This window comes from Pleurodeles waltl, chromosome 5 (assembly GCF_031143425.1).
Source record: "Pleurodeles waltl isolate 20211129_DDA chromosome 5, aPleWal1.hap1.20221129, whole genome shotgun sequence".
Lineage (NCBI taxonomy): Eukaryota > Metazoa > Chordata > Amphibia > Caudata > Salamandridae > Pleurodeles > Pleurodeles waltl.
In genome coordinates, this window is record NC_090444.1 from 1171686269 (window position 1) to 1171702767 (window position 16499).

The following is a 16499-nucleotide window of genomic DNA, read 5'->3' on the forward strand; positions in this document are numbered from 1 at the left end:
CATGAGAACAACGCAATATACAAGAATGCGAGTGCCTGCTGTTTGATGCGCATGTGTTTAAATCCATGTATGTAGATCAGGGCCAACAACTTTTCTGTTTAGTGCACATCCTACTATTCCTTCCCTTTCTTTCAGAAAAGTCACAGATATTCCTAGGATTCTGAAAAAACCACAGATTTTTCTGCGAATCCCTGCTGCCTTGAATTTACTGCTGGCGGAAGTAATGGATGTGGATGGAAATATACATTTTGACATTTAGAACCCGATTCAAAAAGCAATTTGAACGTGTAAGTTCCTCCTACATATGCAAACAGCATTTTTATTACAAAGGTGAAGCCACCTTTGCTATCAATACACAAAACATGGTTTTACATTTGTAAAAGATATATTCACAATTATCATTCAATCAATCAATATGTTTCAGTCAGATAAAGCGCAGTTCACAAGGCATTGCAAAGCAATAGAGTTAAAAAGTAAAAACAAAACTGTGAACAAATAAATCTGTGGGAAATTTAGTTTTTAATCTTCTCAAGCAACAACCCAATCCCTGTCAGAATGAACCAACAAAAGTCAATAAATTAGCCTGTGGTTAACCCTCTGGTAGCTTGGCACAAAAGCAGCCAGGCTTAACTGAGAGGGAATTTATAATGTATTAATGCAGTACAAAACAATTAGAAAAGTGAAAGCACAAGAAAAAACCCACACCAATGTAGAGAAATAGAGAAAACTGTAATAAATAATTTGGCACCAAATGACAAAAATCCAATCAGTAGAACTAGAGGTATGAATTTTTAAAGTTTTCAGGAAAAAAATTAGTGGTTTAAAGATGAAAGTACCAATGGCAGGCATTTAGTTGTGGAAGACAGGGCCAAAGTAGGAAGTTATGGCAAACTGTGATGAAGCACAGTTCAGATTTACCATCTCAGAGATTTTGGTTCTAAGCCTGAAGGTAATCTGAGACCATGCCCACATAGATTGGGCCTGGTCTCAGATTACCTTCAGGCTTCGAAGAAATTTTGAACCAAAATCTCTGAGATGGTAAATTTCAGTGAGGCAAAGCAGCAGGTGGTATAAGAGGTGGAAGCGTTGTCGTTGGGGAGCCACTGGACAAAGTTACGGTGAAGATTTCTACATTCAGACTTTGTCACTTTTTTGAAAGTTGAAAATGTCTAGTGGGACAAAACTACAGGCTTTGGCTGACAAACGCTCCACAAGTTCAGAAACTCCTTCTGAATGGTCTGTTGAACAGGATTTGGTGCTGAGAAGAACATAGCAAGAGCTACTGTAAGGTCAGCACCTTGGGCACATTGGTGAGCAGTTAGGTCTCTGTCTTCTGTCAGTTATCAGACCACTTTTTGGTTGAACATTTTACAGGGCCTAGTTTTTTATTTTTGGGCACCCCACCTTTAGCACCGTTTCTGAGGGTCATGGACTGAGTGGGCACAACTTTGAGGGTACTATTCACTTCAGGCAGGGTCTAGGTGCAGGGTTTGTGTTGTTGGAACTTTTTAAGTCTCTGTAGCTTAGAATAGGAGGCCAACTAACCAGCCCTTGGAGTCAATCTGGTAGTCCTGTGTTCAAGTAGCAAGGCACTCCTCAAGCAGCAGAATAGTCCTCTGAGGGTACCAGACAGGCTTCAAGTAGCAGGGCAGTCCTTTGGGAGCAACAGGACAGTCCTATGGGGTACAAAGCAGTCCTCAAGTGGCAGGGCAGACTCCTGAAATAAAGGGCAGGCCTTCTGAATGCCCTGCGTGGGTCTAGCAGTACACTGAAGAGTTGGTCTGAGGATCCAATATTTATACCTAGTGCCAGCCCTTGAAGTGGTAGAAACTTTTAGGCTTCTCCTCACATCTGGCTCTGGAATTTCACCCCCCCCTGCTCAGGTTCTAAGAGGTCTAGGGTGGCAAAAGACTGGTGTTAATTTGTTTGTGAGAGTGTTGGAGGAAGCTTCTTTGAAAGTGGGGTAAGGGAGTGCTCTGCTCCTCCCATCCTGGCACAATGGCCCATCCTGCCAACATCTGGTCCATCTTTGGGTCACTGTCAGAGAGGAATATACAAAGGCCAACTGGCACCCTAATCACAGTCAGGTGACCAGGGCACCAACTGAATTTACCAAATGTTAATAACAAGAAAATACAAATTTTCCAAAAGTTGCATTTTCAGTGACTTAAAATCCAACTATACCATTAAAGAGGATTTCAAATTACAGTTCCTTTAAGGCCAAACATGACTTTTCTACCTCTTCCCAAACAAGGGTTAGCACGTATTTAATGCGATAATGTAAGCCAATGTTATCCTATGCGAGAGGTAGGGCTCACAGTAGTGACAAATGTATTTGGGAGTTTTTCACTACCAGGACTTATAAAGTACCTGTCCAACATGTTAAATACACTGCACCCTGTCCCATGAGCTGGTTAGGGCCTAGCTTAGGGATGACTTACATGTAATAAAAAGGGAGGTTTAGGCATGGCCAAAGGATTATTTTCTCAGTTGGAATTGGCAGTTTAAAGCTGCACAGAGGCCACAACGGCAGGCCTGAGACAAGTTTTAAAAGGCTACTTAAATGGGTGTACAATAAGTGCTACTGGCTAACTAGTTATACAGGTCCTGGGTACAAGTACCACTTTACTAGGGACATACAAGTACATTAAATGTGCTAATCAGGTGTAAGCCAATTTTACCATGAGCGAACACCAAACACTTTAGTACTGTTTAGCAGTGGTAAAGTACCCAGTGTCTTAAAGCCAATAAGAATGCATTTCAGCAACAGGAGGAGAGTTCCAAAACATTTGGGGGAAGACAACTCTAAAGGCTGACAGGTATATCAAAAACCAACAAATTCATACATGAACAAAGAACAAACAATGATAAACTAAAGATAAAACAATTTAGACTTAACTTTATGCTAGCCAATACGCTATTTACAGTGTAAAAGAACACCCAAATTGGGCCTTATTTTTCCACTGGCAGAAAACAATTCTTACACCACTGTATGAAAGATGGAAGTTCAATATTATCATCCTTATGAAAGTGGGTCTGCAACAGCGAAGTCCTAAGGACTGTAATCGAGGGGAATAGAGATCTTTGTCTATGTGCCAAACAAGGAGAAATGGTTTACGTTGCTAGGGGTTGTCTTCGGAAATTCAATAAAATCTAGGGCAGATACAGGAGTGCTATGCCCTCTCTTCAGCTTTGCAGACTGAGCCTGACAACAATGTGGTACCTCAGTAATTTACTGGAACTGTGGACAGGGCCTTGGTAGGGATGCAATGTTTTCTTTTACTATATTGATGTACTCTTACTAAAATCAATAAAACCTGTTTATTAAAAAAAAGAAATCTTCGCAAACAAAAACAGAAAGAGACCATGTTAGATTCTCTTGACTGACATCACGTCAGCAAAAAGTCAGTTATTCCAGTGATGACCAGCCCTTCAGGAGGTTGTGCTCGTAAGAGTTGTCAATCCAGGAAAGGTATTGTTCAGAGCCTAATGGCATTTTCAATGTCATTAAGCTCTAAGAGTATTTAAGAAAGCTCACTTGCTGCTTGTGAATCAGTTCTATTAAATAGTAACGCTTTATTGATAGTTACTTACTCAAGGAGAATGATTTTGTGGAGGGGCTGAACACAACACCAGAAGTCATTGGATACATCAGGTAGAGCAAATATATGCCAACCTTGAGGTGTGGACGAGATAATCCTTTCTTGAATGTGTTTCCAAAGTAGACCTGTGATGTGAACCACAGGCTTGACCAATTTTGTACACTATAGAGGAAGAGAAGAAAAAATAAAGGAGAGATGTACTGGAGACTTACTAGTGGGTAACAAAGGATGAAATGGCAGGAGATTAACTCCCAGATAAAATAACCACATTAAAAGGTGCTATATAATGCAGTGGTAATATCATGTGAACTTTGGAAAGAACCTACAACAAAAGGGATTTTTGATACTCACTACATTTTTCTCAGCCCGTTCCTACCTTAGAAATGTTTTCACATTTAATCCAGTCAGAGGTAGAAGAGAAACTCTGTCTAGGAAGAAACTGAACAAGAAACAGCTCCAAAACTTGTACAGAATTAAGCAATAGGGTTTCTGAATAGGAAATATGTTTCCCCCCGGTCAAAAAAATTCTAGTGTCCTAATGCAAATATTTTATAGGCACATTTATACAATTATTTGTGTTGCAATGGTTTTGAAATAAAGTCAATGAAAATGCATAACGTTTTCTAGGGCTACTTGCAGAAAGCTATGACTGCGCCAGCTTTCTGGAAACCTATGTGAATCCCAGAAATTAAAACATTTCCACTTAAACTTTGGTGTAAACCTACAAATCTAGGTTTCTCAAATTCTTTAATAATCAGAACCCTAATTTTGTATCTTTTTTCTACACCTGTAAAAATTCTTACTAGATGGAAAAACTCTTTCTACTATACTCACAGGAAACATGGAGTGCTTGAAAGTTTTTCTCATTGAGAATGACACTTTGAATTGTGGGACACAAACCACCCAAGAAGCTTCATTCAAAGTGAGAGGTTGGTTTTTGGCCCGGAGTCTGAATTTTGCCTCATGCAATAATGAATAACCTACAGACATTCTCTTGTTGATCATTTTTAGCACAAGGTATTCCCATGAATGCACAACCATTCTCTTGCAGCTGGACCAGCACCTCTTTGATACTAAAATTGGGAGGAAATAGTTTGCACCAAATTATGCAACTACCATAGCATTAAGAATGATTCTTTAAGTAAGTACAGGTTTACAAAATGAGTATGAAAAAACCCTTTGGATGGCATGTGAAAATCCATAAATATTGACTACCTTCATTCCCAGGTTCTGCTTCTGCCTTGGCCACATTTATGTCCTTTCAGCAATTCTAGATACAGTGTAGTGTAGCCATTTTTAATGTAGCTTCAAGCACGTTAGTTTAACATACTAGGCCCCTGTGCAATTTGCCCTAGGTACATTTTATTCAACCTCGCACTGTTATTTTACAATAACCAGTTTTACGGTCTTGTTTTTATTTCCTTCTGTCTCTCTGTTTAGCTTAGTTCAGCAGTGTTCTCAAATAGTGCATTCTTGATCGTCCTGTGCTTCAGTCAAGGCTACAGTCTGGTACATTGCCAGTAAACGTGGTAGAAGTTTAGTCTCCAGTATTCGTAGAAGATACACATTCGTACGTAGGGACATTTTCCTACAACATCTGCGTATTAGTTATAAAATCACTTCTTAGTCCTAGTACAGGTCAGAGGGAGATTCCGAACAGGAACCTACAACTAGATGCTGACTGCCCCATTGCAGATGCTGATGCAGATTACAGGCCTTTGCTCAGGTATGAGGGTTGATGTCCTCCCGGGGGAACCTGAAAGGCAGGCTTAGAGCTTCACATGCTGTGCTCAGAATATAACTTAGAGAGAACATAATCTAGTTGCACTATGATAGCCTTATTCTTGTGCTTCACTCTCATCATTACTATTTCAATCCTACTGTGTTGTGTAGTTCTGGTTATTGCAGCTCACGCTTTGCTATCTAAAATGTAGTCGTTTTATTAAACCAATCTTTAAAACTTAAACTGCCTTTGTCTTTTCTATATGAGACCATACTGTGTATGAGAGAACCGGTTGTGATCTGAGTGACCACGACTTACCTGGGAAGTACTAAAGATGTCATGCGCTCGGCAGCCCAATTGTCTCTTCCCTTTGGGAGAGATGAGGCACTGCTAGTTAGCCGGAGCAAAACTCGGATTTAGAGTGACAAGGGTCCTTCACCGTGGGTCAGACTTAGTCCCCCACACTGTGAACGATCTTGCTGCTCAAAATCCAGTAGTCTCATTAGGATAATGAGAGCCTACGCGACAACAGGACTGTGGAAAATGTTATATAACGTGGATTTTACAGAAGTATATCCTAGCTGCGAATAAAGATTTGTTATTTGTGCCCACAAACAAAAATTTGTGAGCACCTAAGTTAAAATTAAGTACACAAAACATGACATCAAGTGGAGCGAAGTGCCATACTGTGGGGATACGGATTTTTATCTAGTGAGAGAGCAATGTATGAACTCATTGAAAGCTAGTAACTCTATACCTTGTGGAGACCTATCTCATAAAAGTGTGTAATGTATTTTAAAAACACTCACATATCTGTTAAGTTAAAAAATAAAACAGTAAAATTCTCAAGTCAATGTATATAAATGAAAATATTTGTAAGGAGAAAAACAACACCAGAACAACAGAAACAATAATAAGGTAGAAGTCAATCTTAGTCTTTGTGTGCCACCAAAAGTGGAAATTGGAGACCGCTCTTGAACAAATACCTCACACTGGTTAGATGGAAAGACAGGCAGGGACATCTAACTTCTAGGCTACTACATTCACATGCTCCCTAACTATTATGAGCGAGTGAGGGTGGAGGGGTTCTCAGTGCATGGTTCATGGGGGAAATGCACATCTCTGCCATTCTGCTTCAGGTCCACAACTACAACTAAAAGTCCAGTTCTAATTTTATCAGAAGTTGCTAAAGTTCTTCCTGTGTAGTGAATCCTAGTTTGTTTTAATGTGATACAGGAATTAGCTTAGCCTGTGGCTTGCAGACTTGTGCCTCCGTCACCCAGTGACTTTTACCCTACATAGCTTGCTCTGTTTTAGCGCATTCATTTAATTAAATCTTTTTAAATAGCTGCCTTGTTTTGGGTTAGGCCCATGTTTTAGTTTGCGTTATTAGTGTCACCGCCCTAAGGCGTCAAGATCAAGCGACAAAGACAAACAAACTGTAGATGTTCACTTTAGGTACTTTCCCTCTTCATGCTTTTGAGGGAGTTGTTTATATTAATTACTGTCCCAAGCATGCCTTGTTATCGATTGTTTGGGAACAAACCTGTGTCAGGGGTCCAAGTAGATCTGTACAAATACTCCTCACTTTAACAGATAGTCAGAGGGATTCCAACCAGATGCCATCGCTGCTATCAATGCTGCACTTCGCCTTGTCGTTGACCCAGTCTTCGTGTTCCTACGGAGTCTGAGCTAGAGACCTCATTCCAAGGAAACAAGGGTTGGGGGCTCTTCTCATGGACATGGCTTTGGCAGATTGAGGTTTAACATACCTAGCTCTCTTCTAGGTTAGAGGTTAGGCCTACCATGCTGGGTATTATGACATATCACACACCACTTGTAATTTCATGATATTGCAAGATGGTGGGGGTCTTTGTATTAATGACTCTTGTCTTTAACATTCTGTTTCTTGCACTGTTCACTATCCTAATCATTGCAGCCCATGCAACTTATCGCAGATTGCAGTTTTACTGAGATAAAACCTATTGAAACTTTACTGCATCTTATTCATTGCCTGTGTGTGATTGAGACATGTTGCTAATGTGAGAAAGGGGTAATCTCCGTTTAACCACGACACTCCCTGAGATGTCACACTCTTGAGTACATGCGTAAAGGCTGCCACAAACCACCTTTTTCTGTTTGGGTCTCTGGTGAGGTGCTGCTTGTGAGCCGGAAGGGTTGGGACGACAATTGTGTTTTGTTGTAGGACTGGCCTAGTCGCCTTCAAATATAAGTACTGTCATCCTTAAACCAGCAGTCTTGCCTAGAACAAGAGTCCAACTACGACATGGCGCCACCAACAATGGTGTTTAGGCACTAATTTACAGATACCCCGATTATCACTGTGTCACATATTACAGGTACCCTAAGTACCATTATACGAAGACGTCCGTGGTCTTGGGGAAGATCCTCCTCAGCTTAAGGGGGACCACCTAATTAGGCTGTAGGTTGTTCTAGCTCAAACTCATAAAAGGACTTTACTCCCCACTTGGTTTTCCATCTCTTTACTCATTTCACAATATGGCTAACGCCATAGACATTCCTGAGAATGCTAGACCAGCATTAACTTTACACCTAGTAGTGCATGGCTTAACAGAAAAGGGACGGGATGTTACATTCATAGTGGAAGCTAATGAAGCTTACCAAACAGAAATATTTTATTCTTGGTTCACCTTTCCTGGAGAAGACCGCAGATCATGTTTGACACATACACACCTCCCCCAGGTATACAAAACATGCAGGCAGCAGACCTGCAAGGCTTATATCTTGAATTAGTAACACTTTACAGACAACTAGTTCAGTTCATAATGCGAACCTTGAACACGATACTGGCACATCCAGCACCACCAGCACCTGCTGGGTACCAATTGGCTACTGGGATTAATCCACAAACAGTACATACTATCATGGGTAAGGTACCCACAGAAAGAGAGGAAATACCGTTCTGGATAGCCCAGAAAACAAATCAGCTGGAAGCTGTGTTTCCCCATAGGGGACCACAGGAGGAACATAGAATTCTCACTATATTTTTGCCCTTCGGGATGGTTTCCTCGGTGGATGACTGAGCCACATGGGGTACAGTCTTCGTTGCAATATACACTGCCACACATGGTACCCCGACACTTGCCAATTTACCGGAAGTGTTAAAACAAATACATAATGAGCAGAGGGCTGCACCAGCCCTAGATTTATGGACAAAATTAATGTGTAACTTCGACACAGTCTCTCCAATCATACTCAGTAACATCAAAGGGGAAGCGGTAGCACTGGCTATACGTCAGCGTTTCCGAGAGATTCCACATTTGGACCAAGAGAAAGAGCTACTGAAAGTTATTTCTGATACCTATACTAGTATAGAATGGGATAGTTTGGGTGCCAAGCCAAAGAAACTGGAAGTACAAAGTACCACCCCTAAGGAAGGTTCTAAACAAGCACAGGAAAGTTCTAAGAAGCACTGGGATAAGCAGAAACAATTCAAAGAAAGACAAAATAAGAGAGCAGATTCTCCACATCCTGGGAACTCCAAAAGGAGATATACTCTCAGAAATAGAGAAAGTATAAAAGCTCCTGACAGATATACTGATTCACATCCCTCTCGTTCCTTTCAGGGTGCACCGGATAGATGTAGCGAGAGAGGGGGCCGTCCTGATCGATGTCCTGAAGAAAGACTCACCACAGTCTTCCGACAAAAAAGAAGATATGTCCCCACAACAGAAGCCACAGTGTAAAAAGAAAAAGGTAGCAGCACTGTCAATTAAAAATGCCAGTACATTTGAGAACATTGCTGAAGAACATGACGTGGGCAGTGACACTGTTAGGAAGCGCAGCAGAGGTCACGATATGTCGCCAGAGACTGAAAGATCATCTGGATGCAACAGCAACTAGTGATTTCATTGCAGTTGAGACTGCGGACGGGCGCATTCTCCCACCCGATAGGGTTTATGATTTCAAAATCCAAATTTAGGGAGACATACAGCGCACTATTAAAGTGATATTCTGGGATGAACTTAATTGTGATATCCTATTGGCCAAAGGAATCTGGCCACCTGAGCACGTCCGTGAGCTCCCACATGGGGAAGATGTAATTTTGCCTTCTTTCGCTGATCTTGTTCCGGAGGCGGTAAAACACGCCTACACAGTCTATTGGGCTTTAATGCAGGCACCTGCACTATACCACAATCATGTAGGTTGGGACAAGGACTCCCCTTGTCATGTAATACCTATAAGGTCCACACCCCAACCTCAACCACAATATCCTGTTAAACACGAAGCAAAAGATCCAGTGAGGGAGATCCTCACTCAGCTTGAGTACCAGGTAGTAATTGAGCCCTGTGTCTCTGCAATTAATAACTCGTTATTCCTGGTTGCAAAGCCAAACCATTCCTACAGAATAGTCCTAGATTACAGACACATACACATACATACGCTATACAAAATTCACATAGCACAGCACTAATTAACAATATAGTGCGCAAAAAGTACAAAACAATGTTGGATATTTCCAACGGGTTCTTCTGCCAAAACTTACCGCACGAAAGCCGGGACCTGAGTGCATTCTCATTTGGCTCAAAGAAACACTTTTGCCTTTTGCCCCAAGGTTAAAAGAACAGCCCAGGGCTGTTCTCAGCCCGTGTAACATCAATATTACATGATATTGATCCTGAGGCGTTATCGTACGTTTATGACATCTATCTCACGGACAACGACGACATTCATCTTGTCAGGGTTGATCGGATCGTTTTAGGATTTGCAGACCTCGGTTACAAATTTAACTTTATGAAAAATAAGATAGCCTTTCTAAGTGTATTGTTCCTGGGATATGAGCTATCAAACGAGGGGAAGAGCCTGACTCCGCACTTCCTAGAGAAATGTGCACAAATTCACCCACCTAACAAGCTTAAAAAGCCGCAGTCCCTACTTGGCTTCTTTAATTTTGGAAGAACATACATTCCTGACTATGCACAACATATCAAGCCACTTTATGACTTAATACACCCAGATTTTTCTAGCAAACACTGGGCAGTTAAACACACACACATCCTTAGGGAATTGCAACAGGACATGCTAGAAGCCAAACATGTGCACACACATGACAACAAAACAAATTTGGTCATCAAAATAATTGCTGGTGCCATTGGGTTTACTTACATCACCGTTAACGAGGGCGACACAGTGCCCATAGCATATAAATGACATTGATAAATCACATTTGTATTCCAATGCAGAACAACATTTAGCACCCACAGAAAAAATTCTAACTGCAGTTCAAATGGCTGTCATTGAGGAGAGGCCACTTGCCTAAGGGAAACGCATCATTGGCGTTACCCCGGTGCCAGCCTTAGAGACCATCACTAAAGCAAACGTTCATAACACTAAAGCACTACATCCACATTGGATTCAGTGGGCAACCTCCCTGACTTCCACCGATGTTGACTACATCTTTGATCCAAAACTTCAGACACAAGAATATCTCCAATACGAACAGGAGTACCCCACTCCTCTAGATATCTTGCCACTTGACAGATACCATACTGTCATTTATACTGATGGTTCAGCACAACCAGATGTAGGTACCAAACATCAATATTCAGCCTCTTGCGCAGCCGTGAGTGCAGTGATGAAGGATGGAGTTTTCCTCCTTCACAATACCTACACGCAGACCCTAGGGGCCTGCACAGCTCAGCTGGCTGAACTTAAAGCCCTTCTTCTAGCTCTAGAACACACAGAGCCAGGATTGCTGACATTGATTGTCTGTGACTCATACTACTGCGTCCAGTCTTACAATGATTACCTCAATCATTGGAGTCTGAACGGGTTTGGAGATTCCAAGGGAACACCATAAAACCGAAAACATTGTGGGGGAGGGTGGCTGATCTTAAGGATAAGCTACCATGTGCCCATGTAGTACACACATTGGGCCACCAATGTGCAGGAGAACACGTTATTGGCAACACTTTGGCTGATGAAGCAGCCAAATCTGCAGTAGCTACGGCTTCTGTGGTTGCAGTGACTCGTTTTCAGACAAGATTGGATAATGAAATTCTGACTGCTGTGAAAGCTTTGGTTGAAGGCAGGTCTCTCCCAAAAAGCATACCCTACAAAATACTCTTACCACATCAGTGCACAGAATGTTGCTTATGCAACAATTCCTGGGGTTGGGGATCGAGCGATCCCCAATGAAGATCAGAGATTAGGTCTAGTAAAAGCAGCGCATGAGGGTCTCGCTTCTGCACCTGCTGGTATTTCGGCCACAGTAACACTCTTACAGAAATGCTTCTGGTGGCCAGGTCTATACAAACAGACAAAACGATACATCCTTTGTTGTGACATTTACAAGCAAATAAAGGGTTCTAATATCAAACGCCCACCGCAGACATCCCTCTTAGTGTCCAGCAGTCCACTACAATGTGTGTACCTGGCCATTGTGGTCCACTCCAACCTGATGGTGCATACAAATACATCTTAGTCACTGTTGATTCTTGTTCTAGATTCCTGTGGGTATGGCCTCAGCGGTTGGCTGATGCTCGAACTCTTATAAAAGACTCTGAAAGTCCTAAAACAACAAAAGACAGTTCCCTGGACACCAGGGCACAGATAGCAGTGGGAGACAGGCTGAACCACTTTCCTTAAATAATGCTACAGCACGTCTTCCTCTTGCCTTCTTCAAAGTTCAAGAGTTTTCTGATTCTCTAGTAGTGTAGGCCATAAGTAATGGTCCTACCTCAGCAGTCCATGCTAGGGCTGGTGACCATATCTCTATCAATTTTCAACACTAGTCACATCCTACTTTCACAGCAATACCTCTGAGTTAAAAACAAAATTCCAACACGTCATTCTGAGGATGTCCAAGATGGCAGAAACCCGTTACCACTATGTGCAGGTCTGTTATCCTACCCATGAGGAAGTTTCCATGTCACCAAAGAGGACCACATTCAGTCTGCTTCTGATCCCACATCACCTCTCCCTGCTCTGATGAATATTCACTGCCTCCCCTTGACATCCTACACCATCTTCAAAACCAAATGCATTATTTACAAAGCCACCAAAACCAGCACCCCCATATCTTGCGGCCAGGGTCACCATCTCTGGTGGTTCTCGGCAGAAACGAATAGTCAGGGCACCATCAGATTGCAGACTAACAAGTGTAAAAAAGATAAAACAATGCAACACACAGTTTCCATCTACATGCCCAGGATCTGCAACAACAGCCCGTAGTCAATCAGGAACCCCTGTATTTTTCCAATTTAGGATGAGTTGATGGCTCATCTATTTAAAAAAATGCATCAGAATATATTCACTCTTCATAATCTAGCTCTCTTTCCTATACCTTGTTGACCTTATGCTTGTCTTAGACGCTGTCTCTATGTCCACTGACCTTAGGCTAAGTTTACACAGCAGAAATACCATGCACGTACATAGCTACTGTGGTGATAGAAGGCCTAACTATGAGAATGCTGGCATAAAAGGTAAGCTCACATCAAAGCCCTGTTTTACTATAACAAGCTACTGTGGGAGTTCCTGTTAGTCCTAACAATTGGTTACATCTATTCTCTCTTCATCTCCCCACTCATTCCACTATGGGTGGGTGTTCTTATAACCAATACCCCCTCTCTGTTCCAGCAGGCAGCTGCCCAGAAAAAGGGCTTTGTTGTCTTGATTGATGCCTTTCACATCTCCTAACCTGCGTAGTGTAACTGTTTCTTCTGTTGTAGGAGGAGGCCAGCAAAACCAGTTTGGTTAGTGCCCAGGCTTCTGCAAGATAGAAAACACTTTAACTGCTTTAGTGCGACGTTGACACATCCAGATGGTCTCACTACCTTTACAGTGAGGCCCACTAGATCGTGTCTACGGCAGTACAAAAAAAGAAAGGGCTTCTTGTGAAATCACTAGTAAAATTTCCTTTTCTAAATCCAAAGTTGGGACACAAGAAAGATGTCTTTCTCACGTCCTAAGTTAGATTTTGTTTTATTTTGCTGTAACAAGTCTACACCGTGAACAGATGCAAAGCAAAATGAAAGTAGACCATGCTAATGGTGATGTCTACTTTCACTTTTATTCAGCGCCTGGGGGAGAAACTCTGCTCCCTACCACCAGTCTCTACAGAAAAGACAGCACTGGAAAGGAGGCAATGTTGAGTGCTCTAGCTCTGTAGAGGATCCATGCTTGGTGATGGGATGCATCGCACTAGACACTGCAGAGTTCTATTTTGCAGTGGGGAGTGACCCCTTGGGAAGGGCCCTGTGCTATAAACACCTAAGGCAATACAGTCTTTCTGGGTGTTTGTCTCAATCTGACCCTTGGAGGGTAAGAATGCCCACTAGATACAATGGATTTCAGCATCGCAAGAAAAAAAGGTTTGAGGGGCCCATACTGCCATTGGTCTATGTCTCTACCCCAGTAGGAGTATACTGTCTTTCAGCCACCCCCATGCCCCACCACTGGATGGCAGCGAGAATGGTTTGCCTCCCGTATGCATCCTCCTCCTCTTCCTTAAGAGGAGGTAAAAAGCCCATTAGAGACCAGAGATTGTTTTTTGGGAAGTGGGAGTGACCCTTGGTGAAGGCAAGTGCTCCCCTTCTCCCAACAGAAATGAAAGTTTTTCTGTCACCCTGGAGTAGCAAGCCCCCAATCTACCCTCTAGGGGACAGAATGTCAGCTAGACACCAGGAAGTTTTGCACGGCATAAAAAAGGTGGGGCAGGTCCTCCCTGGTCAGTCTTTCTGCCCTGCTGGGGGAGGGACGTCAGTTGTTTGTCCCAATATGTACCCTCCATGGACGCAGGGCACCCACTAGATATCAGAGTGTTTTTAAGCACCACAAAGTATGAGTGCAGCCTACCCAGGAATAAGTTATCCAAATAATTTGTGTTACAATAAATACTTCGTTTCAATGCTTCGAAACAGTAGTCAAACCACTTCATATAATTGTATTTAATGTCTGCTGTCAGCACAGGAGTCAGTAGGTGTCCTCATCTTTAAAATGTCCAGAATTACTTAGCTCGGAGATTCAAGGACAGGACGCACTTAGTGGAAAGGAAATGCACTCATTGCACTTTGGTTATTTTGTTTTCTTCAATGAACAACATAAACCTTAGACTGCTGCTGTTTTGTTCTGCTTTCGTTTTCTTCTGTACAGAACGCACTCTGAGAGGAAGAGCATTCTCAAGATACATTTCTGAGGCTAAAGTGTCCTCAATTTTTAGAATACTTTCTGATTTCTACCAGTGAGATAAAGTGGTTGTTTAAGAAATATTTATTACATTGTGACAGTAGAAATTTAACACAACGGTACTTACTGTCTTAGCTGTCTCTTAAATGCCAAAATGTCAATGTCACAAATGCTTTGTGTGGTGATGGGCATATGTAAATTGATCACAAATGTATTCTTTGGTATGGAAACTCTGTACATGTTTATCAGGAATGAGAACGTCATTCTGCCAAATGTTAGTAACAGTCAACATAATGTATATGATATGATACAATAAGTAATGCTCGCTAATTTGCTAATTTATTTTTATTTATTTTTTTGTTTCATTTTGCTATGAAAAGCAAACGTTGAAAATACTGTATGCCGAAATGTAAAAATTATCCTAGGTGTGCTTTAGCCTCATTCCTTCATTCACCAGAGCCACCGTTGTGAACAATCGGGGTTTTATTGACCACTACTACCAAACAGCTTATGAAGAAACAGACTTTTTGTGATACATTAGTCTGCCAGTCTCTGATCCAAACGCCCTTATGTGCCGTATTTGCAGAACTTCCAGAAAATAGTGCTGTCAATATGGAGTTAAATGCTATCACTTCTTGCTTTTACATCATGGACAACGCCTTTTAACAATTCATTTAGTTTATATTGCATTAGTTCGTATAGGAAAGAAAGGTCTTTTGTGTCCTTTTGGAGGGAGTTGGCCATATATGCTACGTCTATCTCGGCTCAAAGGGAAAGTGTGTAAGCAGCATAGGCCTTTTACTGTAATATCGGATTCTAATTTGTGAGTCACTGTAAATCTGTAGGGGCCAAATCCTCATCTGCCATAAATAATCTATCAAATAGTTAGTAGAAACAATAAAAACATCTTACCTGCCATTCTTGCAACCTAAATGACCCCTTGGCTTCTCCTCAAACACCAACCCAAAAGTAGACTACCTCCATCACCCTTCAATTCCTGACCTCCTTATCTGTTTCCGCCTCACCTTGGAAACAAAGGGAGAAGTTCTATCAACAAGAATGAATGAGTGGATTTATATAGTGCACAGCTACTCAGGAGTGTCCTAACGCTGAGGCATAAAGGCAGGAAGGAATACTTGTTATGAAGTGAAATAGATGAGTTTTTAGCAATTTTCAAAAGGCGGTCTAATTCAATATGGTTCTAAGTTGGAAAGAGAGATTGGTCCAGGTTTTAGCAGCTAGTACAGAGAAAGTGGATCCTCCCAGTCTCTTTCTTTTAAAGCAGGGCACTACTAGCCTGCGTGCATTCTCGAAGTGCAGGACTTAAGCAGAGCTAATTAAAAAAAATTATTTTGTTGAGACATTTGGGTCCAGTTTTGTAAAAGGCTCAGTGTGCAAGGGTTAAGGCCATAAAAGTGACTCTTTTGCTCACTGGTACCCAGTGTAGTTTTGGCAGTCCAAACAACAGATAAATTATCGTGTTCCACCTAGAGTCACTGTACTAAGTATTCTGGAATTCCTAAATAGAGGACATTAGCATAGTCCAGTTTAGATAAAACCAGCATCCAGATCCCAGTCATCCGAGCTTCCCAAGGAAGAAAGTCCAAGAATTTTTTTAGCATTCTTAATATCCAGAAACAGGCTTTTACAACATAATAGATCTGGGCTTTAAAGGAAAGATGATTATCGAAGAGCCCTCACAGGTTCCGTTCCACATCTGTAGGGGAGGGAGGGAGGTGGAATACAACCAAAGAGCACATTTTCCATTCGAGTTACACTGAAGACAATTGACTCTATGCCATTCCAACTCTGCCTCTACACATGCTGAAAAAGTTGCCTTGGCAGATGCTGAATTACCCTCATAGGAAATCAATAACTGCATATCATCCGCATATGAAACTATTTTAATGTCAATTGATTCTACCGAAAAGGCAAATGGGGACATATAAATATTAGGGAGAGTGGGCTCAAAGCTGATCCCTGTAGCACACCACACTTTAGTGTCT

The 16499-nt window shown here is 41.8% G+C and overlaps 1 long non-coding RNA gene across 3 annotated transcripts in view; it reads right to left on the reverse strand.

The window, feature by feature from the left end:
* LOC138297367 (uncharacterized) overlaps positions 1-16499 on the reverse strand; it is a 299615-nt gene that overhangs the window by 182550 nt on the left and 100566 nt on the right. For 2 of the 3 annotated variants that reach the window (XR_011204057.1, XR_011204056.1), the window contains exon 2: positions 3595-3764. The exons of the other annotated variant lie outside the window; for it this stretch is intronic. This is a non-coding gene — a long non-coding RNA (uncharacterized lncRNA). The remainder of the gene's footprint in view (positions 1-3594; positions 3765-16499) is intronic. 3 annotated transcript variants of the gene reach the window in all.